At 41.8% G+C, this 15,999-nt stretch overlaps 1 protein-coding gene across 10 annotated transcripts in view; it reads left to right on the forward strand.

The window, feature by feature from the left end:
* The window catches only part of ADD3 (adducin 3), a 98,064-nt gene that overhangs the window by 56,610 nt on the left and 25,455 nt on the right, over window positions 1-15,999 (forward strand). For 2 of the 10 annotated variants that reach the window (XM_085554689.1, XM_085554690.1), the window contains exon 3: window positions 3,621-3,656. The exons of 6 other annotated variants lie outside the window; for them this stretch is intronic. The gene's annotated coding sequence lies outside the window, so the exon portion shown is untranslated. Of the gene's footprint in view, window positions 1-3,620; window positions 3,657-5,939; window positions 14,122-15,999 lie in introns of those variants that run through there. 2 more of the 10 variants (XM_015867164.3, XM_085554691.1) reach the window with 1 other exon arrangement.

Consider the following 15,999-nt stretch of genomic DNA (forward strand, 5'->3'; position numbering starts at 1 on the left):
TATTTGACAGAACAGTTGGGGATGGAAGCTGCAGAAAGTTGTCTTGTATTTTCATTGTCTTCTATTTCACATTTTCATGATCTTTATTTCTAGAGCAACGACGCTGTTGGTGAGTTATGATTACGTTTTGAGTAAGGTTTTTCACTGAAGCTGGTATCTGTCTTTAAATCAGCTGTTCTCTGTTTGCCTCAGTTGTTCTGCATGTTATTATTTTTTGAGGAGCATGCAATCTGATTTTGCTTCCATTCAAGCAGACTGGAGCACCAGCCTCTGGAGAACTGGGTGCTGGATTTCAAGCATGTGCCAGCGCTGCACCAGGCTGGTTGTACTACGGCACAGTACTGTGGTTTGCTGTGCTGGCCTTGCAGAACTTAATTTTAACAAATACATTTCTTTACAGCTGAGCACAAATAGGAAGCTAATTTTGATTTCGTTTGCAAGACACGTTTTTGATATGTGGCTCTAAAATGTAGCATTGTACCAGTCACACAGCTATAGCAGTTGTTGCACTGCAGTTCCTTATCTTGGTTTATTATATCAAAGCAGTTTGGATTCGGTGTGTATATCTGCCACTAGTCTTTTATCATGTGTTTAAGCAGTAACAAGCTATATAGTCTCCTGTACTTGTCACTGCACTAAGAGATAGTAGAGGAGTCTGCTCTCATGCAAAGTTATAGGAGAGTGCATGAAGCAGCCTTCACTGATGTGTACTGTAATTGTATTGAATGTCCTAGATTACATCAAATAGGTTTCTTATGGAAAACACATGTTGAAATATTTTTTATGTTGCTTATCAAATTGAATTTTCTGGTGTCGGGGGGAAGAAAGGAAAAGCACTCCTTTTTGAATTCCCCAATTTGAACTGGAGGAAAAAGACAGAAAAACAAACTTTCTGCAATTAGAAGGTTAAATGTATTTTCAACATCCGAAATTAAGGCTTTTTAATGCAATTTTGAGATGTAAAGTACTAATCTCAGAGTCTCATGAGGGCACACAGAACGTAGCTGAAGCATCAGACGCTCAGTGCTGGCTTTAGTTTTTCGCATTGTTTCCACATTGTGGCATTCCACTCCGCTTCCTCGCCTCACTGAGCACTGAGAGGGACATAAATTGACATAACTAGATTTCTCTGACTGGTGCAAGGGAAGCAGCCTGTAAGATAAACTTTAACCTACCATCCTGTCAACAAATTTGCATTGTTACGGGAGCAAGATTTAACATATCACAGAGTCAAAAATAGTATGCGGGACAATGTATTAAGATTACAGTAAACAAAAAGTGCATGTTTTAAGTTATATTCTGTTCAGGCTAAAAATGAGCTAGGCATTCCATTATCTGATTTGTTTTTCCATAATTTTGGCATAAGAGAAGTCCATAATATTTTCTCTGGCCTAAAGTGAAAAACACTTCACAAAAGCTGAAGAAATTCATGGGAAAATTAGGAAAGAATTTAGTCTGTCAGTATGGTTTTGTGACAGACAAATTCTCTTAGCAGTCTCTCTTGTGTCTCAACCCTGCCACAACTTGGTTGTGCAGTCCTGGGAAATTACTCCCTCATTGAATGCAGCCTTCCTTTATTAAGGCTAATAGGAGTCATGTGTTTGTGTCAGTGGGAAAGCAGACCCTTAAAAATCTTTCTGGTAGATTTGGTGGAAACAGAGCTCATGTTCATTATTGCTTTGTTCTGGGAGATCAGATGTCTCATTAGTGGGATGTTAACTATGTTCAGTGCACTTCTTTTTTGGACATGAGGATATGAGGGAAATATTAAATGAGTGACTTCTTGATTTTTATTTATTTTATATCATTTCCTGTATGATTGGATTAATTTCTCAGTCCATTGTCTCTTTTCTCCTATGGTTAAATATTCTCTGTGATCCCCTTCTGTACTTCAGCGTTACCTGCAGCCACCATTACAGCCTGGTGCTAACATAGGTCATGGCAGAAGGCAGGGTGACAGCATGCACCTCAACAGCCCGTATCTTCTCCTCAGTGTGGGCTGGATATGGAGCAGTTATAGCTTTAAACCTGTTAGAAATGGTTAGAAATGTTAGAAATGAACTGTTGGGCCAAGCAGATGTTTGTGCAGTGGGGCTGCTCCCCTTGAAGCCCAGCCCTGGGCTTGCACCCATGACATGCGTGGGACGGCTCTTCCTCTCTGGGAACGCTGTCAGTTGGCAATTTATCTCTCTGAGGCAACCACAGGCGAACAATGGGTTATTAAAGCAGGGGAACGGCCAGAGCTAGGGCTGACCCAGTGTTTACTCTGTTCTGCAGGTGGTGGTGAAGGGAGGAGCGGGCTGGGTGGGAGGAAGGTGGTAGCAGTGCGTGTAGTCCCGGGTGTGGGGTGGGTGGGTGGCGTCCGTCTGAACTTTGGGAGCTTCCTGCCAGAGCTTCCTGTTGTAAGGGGACAAAAATAAACGTGCAAATCGAGGGTGGAGGCAAAGCAAGAGTGTGGTTTTTCTGCACGGTGCAAAATCTGTCTTCATTCTGTGGAACTCACTGCAAAACTCTTGCTGATTTCTGACGCTGGGACGTTGGTAGCGTCTGATAATGGCTTGATCTCAAAAGTACTTGTTTACAGGCTGAAAGGTGCCTCACCTCCCCGCACTGCCTGCAGGCTTGTGTTCTGAATACAGCCTTTGGAGACCTTGTCCTGCCACAGAATGGGCACATCTGTATGCAATCTGACAAGTGACACCACTGATAACTCGGAAATCAGAGCCAAACTTGCTCTGCTGTCCATTTGCTCAGTTCCAGAGACATAAGAATATGTAATTCAGTCTAGAATCAAGGTGTTGTCCAGCCAGGTGCATCTCTTGAAGGTGCACTCTTAATTCACTTCAGTAGATGCACTTTTACCTTGGTGTTGGTTGCAGTATTTATAATGGCAGAGGAGGTGTGAGCTTTGAGTATGTGCAGGAGGGGCACAATGTTTAGATGTTGGACTGTAGTTCCTCCTGTGTGAAATGGAAACAAGTGCTGTGGGTCCCTCAGCTTTCTCTCAAGCACACACCCTTAACTACCAAAAACAGACCTGTCCTGTTTTCTGCTTTCTTGGATGGAGTTTTTCTGCCTCCATTGCAGGAGGAGTCCATCCAGTACATTAACTGTTCATCTGCTTATGCATTGTCCTGGGCAGTGTGTTTGAATGGCCCTGCTTAAGCCAGGGTCCCTGCTGACCTCAACCATTCTGTGACTCCAAGTGATGTTCAGATCAGTTGATCTGTCCACTACAAGGAATAATGTCATCACATTATTGGATGAAACTAGTTTTCATTCTGGACTGTTACACCTGTTGCATCCTTAGAATGTCCTGTTTCTACATCGTTTTGTTTGTTTGTTTAATTTGTTTTTTTTTCAAGATATTTAATGATGAAGAATTGTGGTGTTCACTTTGGGCAGTTGCCTACTCATTATGTAAATGTATTCCTCAGTGCCCTGACTCAGAGCCTGCTGCAAGTCTCTCAGCCAGTGCCCTGGTTTTACAGCTCTTGGGTTGCATCCGAGAGTCCAGTCCTGGGGACTTGGCCATCAACTTGGCAGGGGCAAAGCACGGTCTCGATGTGGGAAGAAACATTTAAATGTTACGAGGTACATCTTTTTTTTTTTTTTTTCAGATGTGGAAAAAAATGCTGTGGCAGCAGCTGTACCATGTGAGTGAGTGTGTCATGAGCCTGCTGGGCAAGGCATAGTGAGGGGCATTATTTCACTGCGAGGTTGGCACTGGCCATGGCCCTCCGGAATGGTCACAAAGGATTTTCTGTTCAGCATCTAACGCAACCAGAACATTCATATGTTTGCAGAGAGTTTCCATGGAAACTGTGTAAACTGTGATGCTAGCACACAGAGGCAAAGGTTATACTATTGTAGAGGGCCTTTTGTATTCTCCTTTTAATGTTTCACAGCAGTTATATTTCTTAACTGATAATCCGAGCATGCATTTTTTTCTGAATGTTTGTCATGGTTGTACTGAGGTCAAACGAGCTTCAAGAATAGTAATTAATTATTTGTTTTTTTAAACATGGAATCACTCAAATACCATGATTTGAATTGATTTATCTTTTTGTTAGTGATGGTGATGCAATTGTAAATGGAACAACACCTTCATGCTGTTCTACATTTCCCCATTCTGTTCAGTGCTTTAGTTGTTCAGGTAGAAGCAACTGTCTGAGGTCATCATTCACTGCCACTTGTTGAAGGATTTTGAATGCTTGACTCTTCTCTGAAGTATGAACCTCTGTTATTTATAGACAGCAGTTTTAATGCTGTTCAGTATGCTTTGATGGTTCACGCTGTCTTTATCCTACAGATGTCAATTTCCAAACACATCTATTGCAGTGTATGCTCATGTTTCAGGAAATGCTACCACCATGAGCACAAATGTTATTAATTATTAAAGGAAATATTCATACTGGCTCATTGATCTGGTTTTCCAGGCTCCCACTGGATGGTCCCTGTTTGCAAAATTGTATTCAATATCCTCATTCATATGTTAAAGCTTAATTACAGTGGGAGTTGCTGATTATTTTTTATTGTTTTTTTTCTGAATTTAATTTTGCACTGATGTCTGGGTTCATTTGATGTGTCAGCAAGAAGTCCAGGTAGCTGCATGATTCTCATCTTGTACTCTAAGAAAACAAGGTCTTCTGTGACCACATTGTCTGGTGTCCATGCACATTTCTACCACATAGCTTCTAAACCTGCTGGCTGCTTTAAGCCAAGCTTGGTACAAATGTAGAGAATGATTCTCTGACACATGACATAAGTTGATGTCTGGTTAGAAGATAAAGATGTAGGATTCTCTGCTGAGGTTACAGAGAGGTGTAAAGTTATTCATTCCATCTGTTCATAGAGCAGTAAGAAAATGTCAGTCAATTAAAGTGGATATAATCAAACTCAAAATAAAATTAACAGAGAAAATTTAATTTCTCACTTTTAAAGTGTTTTATATTTTACCGCAAAATGTACAAAACCTCTCAGGAGTATATCCAGTGCAAACAAGTAACCTAAAGGCATTGACTGCATTTCCAAACAATATCGTTTTGGGGGGAAAAAATCCCAACAAACCACATTTGTGCTGTCATAATAAATGAGGCAGCACTTGGTAATTACTTTTCCTTGTGTGTGTCCCATACGTGGATGAAAATAATACTGTGTCAGCTGTCTTAGAGTAGTTACTGTAGTGGGCAGTGGTTTCTGATACAGAATGAAGGGGTGAGATGCGCTGTTAGCTTGGAGAGCTGCTGCATACCTTTGGGTGGTGGGACGTGCTGCATTTCTTGCTGCTCACCAGGAGAGACCAGGAAAGGGTGGGTTTGTTTACTTAGTTATCATTCTCTCTCACGTGTTCTGTCATTTTAGGTATCAGATATATATATATAATTATTGAAAGCAAAGCTTTCTATCTGATGCCTCACTGGTGTGACAGTTGAGGATCACTTCAAAAAGAGAAAAATAAATAGAGCAGTTGGAGTAATGCCACCCATTGTAGAGTTTGAGGAACCAATGGTCTTGTAGTTCAAATCACCCGATTACAAAACGTGCTTTCAATGTAACATGAGAGCGAACATAGGATACACATAGTGAAAACCTATCCTGAAGCATCGTATAATGCTCTGAAGGAGGGCTGTGCACCAGGTAGGAGTGTTTTTCATTACAAATCTCTGAGCTTGAAGCCAGAAGTCACAGGAAAAAGTCTGTTCGTTCAGCACAACACTTTGCATACTTTCCTTCACCTCTTTCTGACTGCTTTGCAGTTCTAAGTGAGCCGTTTAGGTCATTTATCACTGAGACAGAACACTATACTGATGAGGCAGGCAGAAACCAAAATCCCATAACTAAGTGCTAGGGAATAAAATAATAACCCACAGCAACCCAGCAGTGGCACTGCAGACGCTTACTCCAGTGCACACTGAAAACACCACCTGGTAGGTATGATAAAAAACAGAAAACCTGTTGTCTCGCTGCCCAAAATAATGCAACAATTTAGCAAGCTAGACGTATGCATCTTAATTAAAAAGAAAATGTCTAAATACAGTCCGGCTCCAAAAGAAGCATCCTCTATTACCCTTCAGGAAGCTTTTCAGACCAGTCCGTGGTGACTGCATCCCTCCTGCAAGGTTCTTCCTTTTGGAGAAGGAGATGAGTTCCAGCACGGGCGCAGTGCTTGATGCAGCATTCCAGCACGTCTGTAGGTGCTGTTGTGAATGCAATTTTTGGCAGGCATCTAATCACCTATTATTGTTCAGTTCATGATTAAACAGCTCTTGTGGTATTTTCTGGCATGTTCCTACATTACTACAGAGGCTTCTAATTCCTTGATGAGAAGAAAAACAGTGTCAGGTTTTTGCAGATGTCGAAAACGACCTGAGATATAAGTGAACAAGATGACTGAAAGCCACAGAAAACATATGATTTCTTTCACTTTTCAAGCAGGTGTAATCTGTGTCTTTCCTGTCATTTTTGTGTTCTCATCAATTTTCTGAAGGTGCAAAGGAAAATACTGAGTTTACCTGGGATGATTTCCCTGGGTTTCTCAAATATTCAAAACAAGCATTGCCAGAGGTGAGATTACAATGACATTTTTGCAGTGATTGTTGACTGGATTTTAAATTGTTTGCTTTTGAGCCATAACAATATAACTGAGAGAAGAATGTGCCCCCGCCTCTCTATACTCACACATTCTGAACTCCCTGCCCAGGGGTTACGATCCTGATCCTGGCTTTCAGCGTAGACGTAAGCAGGTTTAATTGCAAACAGGCAAATATCATTTTTCAGGGTAGGTACACAAATGAGGCTAGATAATTCAAATAAAACAACTTCTAAATTGTTTTGTGAGGTTTTTCATAATACCTTATCTTGAAGTCTTTGGATCTAACAGACGGATCCATCTAATGTATTTATTTGCTTAAGAATGTTCTTGAAACTATAAACCAAAGTAGGGAAAGTCAGAAATGGAAGAATTGCTTGGGGAAGGAGTAGCAGGGAGCATCTGTCACACTGCATGTGTGACCCTGACCTGGTCTTGGACAGTGCACATCCAAGCTGTGGGTGCTGTGGCTCATCCTAAGAGCCTGGCTGCCTTCTCTAACAGAAACTAAGAAGGTTTTCTTCATTTGCATGATGGATGGTGTTTTAGCAGCATCTTGAGAAGCTGTTTGCTGGTGCCACCTTGGCTGTTAGGAAATTCTGTCTCTGGTACATTGGTCTGGCTCCTCTTTAGACCCGAAAATCTGCCAATTGTATTCAGGGTTCATGCAACTATTTTTTAGTTGAAAGAGAAGATGGTGTAAATTTCCAGATTTTGCTCTCAGGCTGCTTTTGCATTCTAGAAACAAATGTTGCAGATATTTGCCTGTCTCCAGGACTGTGTACGGTATGCAGAGCAACTCCGTGCTGCGATACTGGAGTACTTTGTGCAGCATCTCCTATTTTATCCAGGCTTTCAGTGCTCGGAAGTGATGATGGAGAAGGAGAATTATGGAATTAAAGTAGAGAAACGCTTGCTTGAACTGGAAAATAATAGTAACTTAATTCTGAAGTATTTATGCATTCTGCTTTTGATATCCTAAAGAATACTGTACTGAACACGGACTCACTGCACCCCTCACTGTCCTACCAAAGGCTTTGGTAATAAATCTTCAGCACTCATTAGGGGTGTGCTGGCTGCTGCTCTGGGCACATCTGTTCCTCTGTTCAGTGCTGTGGCGAAGTTCAGAATGACCATTTGACTTCAGACTGGCTGCCTTGAAATTTAGCTGAGTAATTTTCCATTCCTGAAGGTATATAAGACCTTTGCCTCTCTAAATTCAATTTGCTCTTCTAGCACTGTTAGCAGAAGGTGCCAAAGACAAGAAGCAGGTCAAATGTGGGCCGAGTCAATTGAGATTAATGTGCATATTTATGTAGGTAAAACTTTGACTGCAGTGGAAACTCGTTGGATTTACTAGTCAAGTATTTTTAAATTATTTTGAAGCCAGCTGAAGACAGTATTAGAAATGTGAGTAAAAGTAGAAGAAGTGTTCCTTCACCACCATAAATCCTAGGGATTTCCCAGAGAAGGGTAATTAAAGCAAGATGCTTTGAATCAGCTAATTAAGTATAGCTGTGTTTTGAACTTTCCTAAAGGAGGTCCTTGCTGCCCTCTTCACCTCCATGTGGCCTCCTCCTGCTCCATACTTTCCCTTGTCGTCCTCTCCCAGATTATCTTTAACCTTGGTCTGTTTTGGTATCCAGTTCATGGACAGATGTGCTGGCACAGCTGGGGATGGCATTTGGAGAGCTGAAATGGGAGTTGAGAAGGGTGAGATTACCTCAAGCCAGACAAGAAAGCATGAAAAAATTGTATCATAAGGTGTGCTTATCAAATTAAATCCTCTACAGATGACATTTTTGTATGTATTTGACAACCTCAATTAAACGCTTAGTGTTTGTTAACCTTCTTCTGGTTATATTTTAACGCGGATTAACATTTCATTTGTGGTTGCAAATGGACCAAGAAGGGGAAAATTTGTACCATAAGTTGAGGAGGCTGAATGGGGCGAGAAAAGACAATGGCAGAGTAATTTGGGAATAGCATCTTACAGATTTTGTTTATTTCTTTGCTTTTCCCCCATGCTGTCCAATGGATAATATAAGCTGTTCATCTCCTACTGACTGAGCCTTCTCTCTTCAATCTGCAACTCTCTTCTTTACTAGGGTAAATCTCTCCCTTTATTCTAGAGAGATGCCTGGGTACTTTTCCATGCTTCTCTTGGTGACAGCGTGCCTGGCGCATGGTCCAGCCTGGGGCTGGCTGCCATCGCTTGTTCTACTGATCTCTAAAATTACTATTTTTAAATAGTATGTGTATATATGTATATATATATATAGTCATAGTCATGCACACATATATGTGATCATCCTCTCTATGCCTGTTCTTCATATGTGGTATAAGTATATGCCGTTGTGTTATCTAAAATATTCTTAATGTTTTACTATACCGTAAGTCAGTTTTTTTAAGTGCTGCTTTCTGTTTTATGTAGAAATATATGTACAGATCAGCAAAATGTCTAACTTCTTTTCTGTTTTTAATGTTGAGAAGTAAGCTAATTTACTTTACATAATTGAGATGGGATCAGTCTATTAACATGGCTTCCCTATTTCCCTTGTTGCTCTCTGTTCATAATTTATAGTGGAGTGATTCAGAGATCCTGAGATGAACTGGAGGAATCATGTAGGGTGTGGTGCATAACATAAATAAAGATACAGTTTGTCTTGAAGACTTTAAGATTGAAGGCCTGGCAGTTTCATCTTGTCTCCAATTACAAATGTCCCTGCTGAGATCAGCTGTTGGCCGGGTTTCCCCTTCCTCACTGCAGGGTCAGTGCATGGTCATCAGGTCCTTGCTGAGCTGCTGCTCGTGCATCAGTGATGGGAAAGGTCAGGGCTTGGTGTGAAGAGGATGAACTCCAGAGGTTTGGGCTATAAAAAGGTCTGGCTACATGCTGCCATCCCCAAGACCATTTGTGAAATCCAGCAGTTGCCTCGTGTCGATCATTGGGGTTGCCCACCGTCACAGCCTCCGACCCCACATCCAAACCCTGGAGGCAGCTGCTTTGGCCATGGCATTTCTCAGAATAATCAAACTGTCGTAAATCAAGAAGACTTTTGATGTGCCCTGGGATCCGTAAGATTTTTCTCTACGATCTAATGTCACATGTTGTACCAGTGAATGACGAGGGCTCGCACAGATTGCCAGACAGCCTTCATTGCTCCAAATGGTGCTTTCCAGGCTGGTGTCAATCAGTAACTTCATTTTTCTATCTGTACCACTATGTCGGTCTGCATAAAGAGTGATGAATCCCGTTTTATTCCTGCATTGGTACCATTCAGAGGAAAGCTGCAGTAAAGTTACTAGCGAGGGAGGAGAAGAGCGCTGCAAAATGTGAAAGGTTTTGACTGCAATCAGCTTTCCCAACTAAATGTGTGTGTTTTTTCTCACAGATAAGTTTCTAGTTTATATTGCAGAGAAACTTAGGTTTCATCTTTTCCAAAGGATTTAAGGAGATTTTTCAGCCTTTGCTTGTGTATGTGTGTGGGTTATGTGTTTGTGTACTTTCACAGCTTAGTACGGATAAGTGCTACCAGAACATAATCTTTTAATTTAGCTCTCTGTTGTCTACTGACTCGTGAAATATTTTTGGGTAACTTAGCCACAAGTGATTATGGAGATAAGCAGAGATAAGTCCTTTAGGAAAAAAAAAATATAGCTTCTTATTGTGTTTTAATGTGTTGGAAAAATACTTAGTTTTTTCATTACCAAAGTTTCACATATCTTTGAAATAATATAAATTTTAAAGTACAGTATTTTCCTTCTCTTCTCCACCTGTGTTTTGCTGTGTTCTTTGCTGATGGTTGTTTTCTAATCCTCCTTCAGTTTGCAGCATGAACATGAGCCAGCTCCTGAGAACCAAAAATTGAAACTACTTTGGTGCTGCAGTGTTTGTGTTGCCACGGTTTCATCAGAATCCTTAAAACTAAAAAAAAAAAGAAAAGCAGTTTTTCTTAGTGAAAGCAAATACTGATGTTTTAGCTGCATTTCTGGTTTCAGAATAAAATGGAAATACTCCTTTGGGGTTTGTTGTCATGCTGAAGGCTTTTTGTCCCCTGACTTAAGTAAGGTCAAACACAGGTAATCTGGCTTTTGCACTGTAAGTTGACTTGCATCCCTTGCTGATACCAGTACTCTAAGGTGCTAGTCAGTGATGGGAGTGGATAAAGACCTTAATACCCAATTACTAAGTACTGAGATCACCAACAGATTCTTTGTAGTATGTAAATATTTGCTAATAATATTTATGACTTTTGTTCCAAGTATCCAAACGGGTTTGACGTGGGTGGGTGAATGCTGTCACCCATAGAAAAACAGGGTCAGTGACAACTGAAAGGCTGCCAGGGCTCGCCCTTGCCCTTGGCCATGCTTGGGAGTGAACAAAGGGCTGGAGCCCTGTGCTTCATGCACCGATGGGGCTGCACCTCTGCGTGGGCCCACCTTGCCCACACACTGATACGTGTGTGTGTGCTTTCATCAATCAGAACTATGATTTAGAGGTGATGGTAGTAGGTATGTTCTTAATATTCTTTTAGAAGTGGTTAAATGTGGATTAACAGTTCATTCTTCATAATGGACAAGCTCCTAGGTGAGACAGAAAGGACTGTTTCTTCTCTGTCCATCTGGAAACCTGTGCTGCTGCTGCTGCTCTGTGAGGTGATCTCTGCATGCAGATCCTTATCCTTTGCAGAAGCCCTCAATGCTGCAAGGGAATGAATGCAGCTTCAGAAAGTGTGCAGCTCAATGAGCTGAAGCTCTGCAGAAGTTCTGCTGCTGTGGTCATCCCTGGTGGTGAATAGGAGGGTGCTTCCTGCAGGTGTTCAATTCTATCAAAGAGCAGAAAAATGTAAAATTTAGAAAAAAATTGAAAAATCAATGTCAGATCCATCTCTGCCATTCAGTGGGGCTGTGAGAGCAGCTGTTCGCACATACTGTGGGAGCTGCTCTCCCTGGGAGTTCTGCTGGGCTCCATCCCTTAGCTGCAGGAGGCTGCTGCTCCTATGCTATGGCATAGAAACAAGTGAGGTGGTTCAGGTTTGGTGTTCAGGTTCTTTGGGCACATCCATTACTTGTGTGTGGAAGTTTAATTTAATGCAGCTGCTGAAAAACAGCTTAAACCAAGAGAGGCTCAGGCCCAGCTTTATGATGTTTGTTCTTGAACTTCGTAGTATTGAAGGTGGAAGAAAAACAGAGGAAGAGTGGGTGTGAGGTAGCACTGACAAGCTTTTCAAGTCTAGTAAGTACAGAAGTTAACTAATTGCAGCTCTACAAATGATTTAATTTATTAGCTGGTCTGGTGCTTTTACTCAGTTTAAGGAGATGATTTTCTAAATAGCCTCAGAAAAGGTTGCCTTGCAGTGGCTCTACACCTTTTGGCAGGGCAGTCACCCTGTGTGCTCAGGCTGAGGTGGCAGCCCCAGCTGCAGTTCAGTTCAGTGTCAATTGAAAATATATTCATGCATTTATATATGTACATGTAAGCAAAATGTAACTCACCTTTAAATTAGAACCGTCTGGTAAATTGCAGTGTGTCAGGTACTTATTCACAGAATCACACGGGTTGGAAGGGAACTCAAGAGATCGAGTCCAACCTATCTGCTAAGGCAGGTACCCTGTAATAGGTTGCAACTAAAAATAAGCAAATAAATAAAAGGAGGAAATACAAATACCAAGAGGAAGATCTGCTTTCAAAGGAACAATTACAGGGAGAAGGGAACAACAAACCAGTGTGATATCTGCGGATGACTGACCTCATTCTCTTTAAGTGAGCTTTTAGGGACGCTTTTTATAATCTATATTTTTTGGGTGATGTGTGAGTTGAGCAGTTTGAATATTCATGCTGACTTTAATGCTGTATGGTATAATTGTGCAAAAATCATGCTTTAGATTTAATGCAGAAATACAAGAACCCGGGTTCAGATACACTCCAGGTTTGCATTTAGAAGAAGCTTACACTTGCCACCACCAAGTCTCCTTAATGTGGTGTCTGGGAGGAGACGATGACTATTTCATTAGCTTACGCTGTTTAAAAGCAGAAGGGCTTCAACTAAACACATGGTGCTGGGTTCGAATATTCAGTCTGGGGTTCAAATATTCAATCTGCTGCCAGCGTGGGCTGTGGTGTGACCATCACCTGTGCCCGCACTGTGCTGGCAGAGGCAGCCAGGACAATACAGTGTGCAAGAGGAGTGTGTCCTACCCACTACTCACTGTGGCCTTACACGCATTGGCTGGCACAAATGGGAGGAGGTGGCAGAGGCAGAAGGCCGGGATGACAGCATGGCTGGGAAGGCAGGAGGTGTGACTGCTCTTTTTTTTTTTTTAATGCAAATCCTGCCTTGTGTCAATTTAAGGCTGTAATCTGACAGTTTGACTTCCTCAAGTACTGAATTAGTATATCTTACTGAAATCTTGCTACCTAATGCTAACTGCCTAAGGGGAATGGCTTCAAGCTAAAAGAGGGGAAATTCAGGTTCGATGTTAGGAAAAAACTCTTTACTCAGAGGGAGGTGAGGACCTGGCACAGGCTGCCCTGAGATGTCACAGGGTGCCCCAACCCTGGAAGTGCTCGGGTTGGATGGTGCCCTGGGCTCTGCTCTGATGGGTGGCACCCAGCCCAGGGCATGGGTTGGAGCATGACGATCCTTAAGATCCCTCCCAGCCCAAGCCATTCTATGATTACCTAGTATTTTTGGTTCCACCAATTATCATTAGAGAATGCTCATGTATGAACGTACAGCTTATTCTTCTTAACAGTGCGTAAAGCGAGACTGATAAATGAAATCTAAGCTTCATGCAACAGAAGAGCCAATGCAATCTGCCAACTCGCTGTCAGATGTTCTGATCAAAAAGCTTTTTTTTTTTTTTAAAAAAAAAAAAGAGGGTGAAGGAAATAAATGGGCTTTGAGGTGTTATCCAAGTATTTTCTTGTCCTAAAACAGATGTTACAGAACAGATATTACTCAATAATATATTGTTGCTAAAATCTGTAGGAGAGAGGATTGCAAACTGAGTTCCTAATGTCACATGGTGATGATGGTGGCCTTCATCTCAGCCCACGTTCCCCCACCTATTTTTCTGTTCCTCTTAACCATTCTTTTGTATTCCTTCTGCCAGCTCCCTTGCGTAGCTGACTGTGCTGGTTCAAGCCAAGTCTTTGATTCAGACTGGAACCTGCCTGATTCACAAAGAGGCTGGAACTGAGATCAAGAGACACCCACCTCGCTTCCAACAAGTCTCCTGGCAGACAAGATACCGGGGCGGGGGGGTGGGGAAAGAGCAGACTGTTCCTTAAAAACAAGCAGGCGAGAAATTGCGAGAGCAGAATAACACAGTGTGCTCCTTAGAAGAAGTGCTCAGATGTGGTCTCATCTAACCCGAGTGCTCAGACCCAAAATCAGTCCTTGCAGTTAGTTATGGGGTGTGCGTGCTGTTGGTTTGCAGTGCTGGAAGCTCTACCAGATGGGTTGCACTGCATAGAGAAAATGGGGATGACTGAATGCAGCCATAAAAAGTCAGGCTGAAAGGTAGGTTAATGATTCGTTGCTAGGCAGTCTAATGATTTACTCACTTTTCTGTTGCTGTCTTTCTGTTATGGTAATATTTATTCTTTTATGTGTTCTGTATGTTATGAAGAATATATTAAGTCAGTTCTTTCTGGGGTGTTCTTTGGCAAGAAATTTTCCTTGTGTTTGGTCTCTTGCTCTCCTTTTTTTTTTTTCTTAAGTGCTCCATGTTTCTCTGACCTCATTATTATTTTTGAGCTGCTTCTGTGATTTGACATTGAAAAAAGTTCTTCCAACAAAAGCAGCACAGCATGTAACTCAGACTTTACAAAGTGTCAGATGGGCACGATCGGGACTTAATCTTGCAGCCTACAAGGCACAGATCCAAGTTATTTCAATTAATTGGCAGCTTTTGTTAAATAAAGCTTCGAAGTAGAGAGATGTGTATCCTCCTGACAAAGGTGCAGTGCTCTACTTTCTGCAGCCCAGTCGCAGGTAGAAAATACAGAAACTGGGGCTGCTATATGAGGTATATGAGGTATGTATGTGCTATGTGAGGGTATCAAAGGATGCGACCATTTTTCTTTGAATACCTTGTCAGTCCTGTGCTGAGAAGGAGGTACAGATCCTCAGATCCCCAGAAGCAGAGCATGTTTTAACAAATGACCCTCTTTGGGAAAAAATAAATAAAAAATTAAAAATCAGAGCAAGATACAAATAAATAATAAAAGAATGGCTGATTTGTTTGAAAGTTTTCCAGCCAAACAGTAGGGGTTATGCAAGAGTCAGCCTGGACCCAACAGAGAAGGCATTGAACCAGGTCTAATAGGAACAACTGGACCCAGTACCCATATTATGTTCAGTAATGGAGTTTTTTTGTAGTACAAGGACTTTAATGTTGAAATCTTAACATCCAGTCTGGAGGGAAAAGGGAAAAAAATGAAGTCCAACACAATTAGAAAATCTCTTTTGTGGATTTTAAGTATTGCCAGCCACATTTGTGTCTTTTCACAGATGAATGGGCTTTTCTGTCACTGTAAGGCTGCATTGTAAAGTAACGGACTTGAACTAATTGTGTCCTGTAAACCTATTTAGAATAATCATAATAATAATAAAAGTTCTTTGAAGCTCAGACATGCGTGTAAGTTGTTCCCGCCAACTAAATGGGTTGGTGGTTGGGCAGCACTTTGCCACTCAGAGTTAACAGGAGTCAGGAGCGTTATAGGAAAAGCAGTTGGATAACACAACTCCGGGGCAGGGTATCTATGGAGGAGCTGCAGATGGTCACCAGTACAAGTGAGGTGCTCGCCACCTGCATTTCTGGTTATTTTGGTTATCAGGAGGTGCTGGAAGGTCTGTTCCAACCCAGTGAGACATTTATTTCCATGAGGATGGAGAACAGGCCCAATCTTCAGCTCTTTGTACCTTCTGGCATCATGAGAACCTGTATTTTCCCGTGATGATCTTTCTCTTGTCACTTAAACCCCAGTATTTTTCTGGGGAAAAAACATAATTGTTGTTGAACTGTGTTGGCTCTGAATGCTCTCCCAAGAGTTTCCTCCTTCCGTATCAGTGCTCTTAGCTGCAAAAGACAACGGTTCATTCTTTAGCAAACCTTAGCTCATTTTGTACCTCCGCTTATAGCACGTTGCCCTAAGCAGAGAATAAATGAGAAGACGTGAAGTAGTCTGTGATAAGAAAAGATCATACACTGAAAGAGGTTATTTTTCCCAAACCCAGCCTTGCCTTCTCCCCAGCATCCCTAAATCAGTCTTGCGATCAGGCCCTGGTATTCAGCCAGGAAGTGAATGGGCTCAGGCTGCGGGGAAGCAGCAAACCAAAAACGTATCCATATCAAAGCCATCCCAGTTTATTCCCAGGGCTTGTCACAGGCAGGAA

Source organism: Coturnix japonica, chromosome 8 (assembly GCF_054131305.1).
Source record: "Coturnix japonica strain WE chromosome 8, WE-NBRP24, whole genome shotgun sequence".
NCBI classification, from domain to species: Eukaryota; Metazoa; Chordata; class Aves; order Galliformes; family Phasianidae; genus Coturnix; species Coturnix japonica.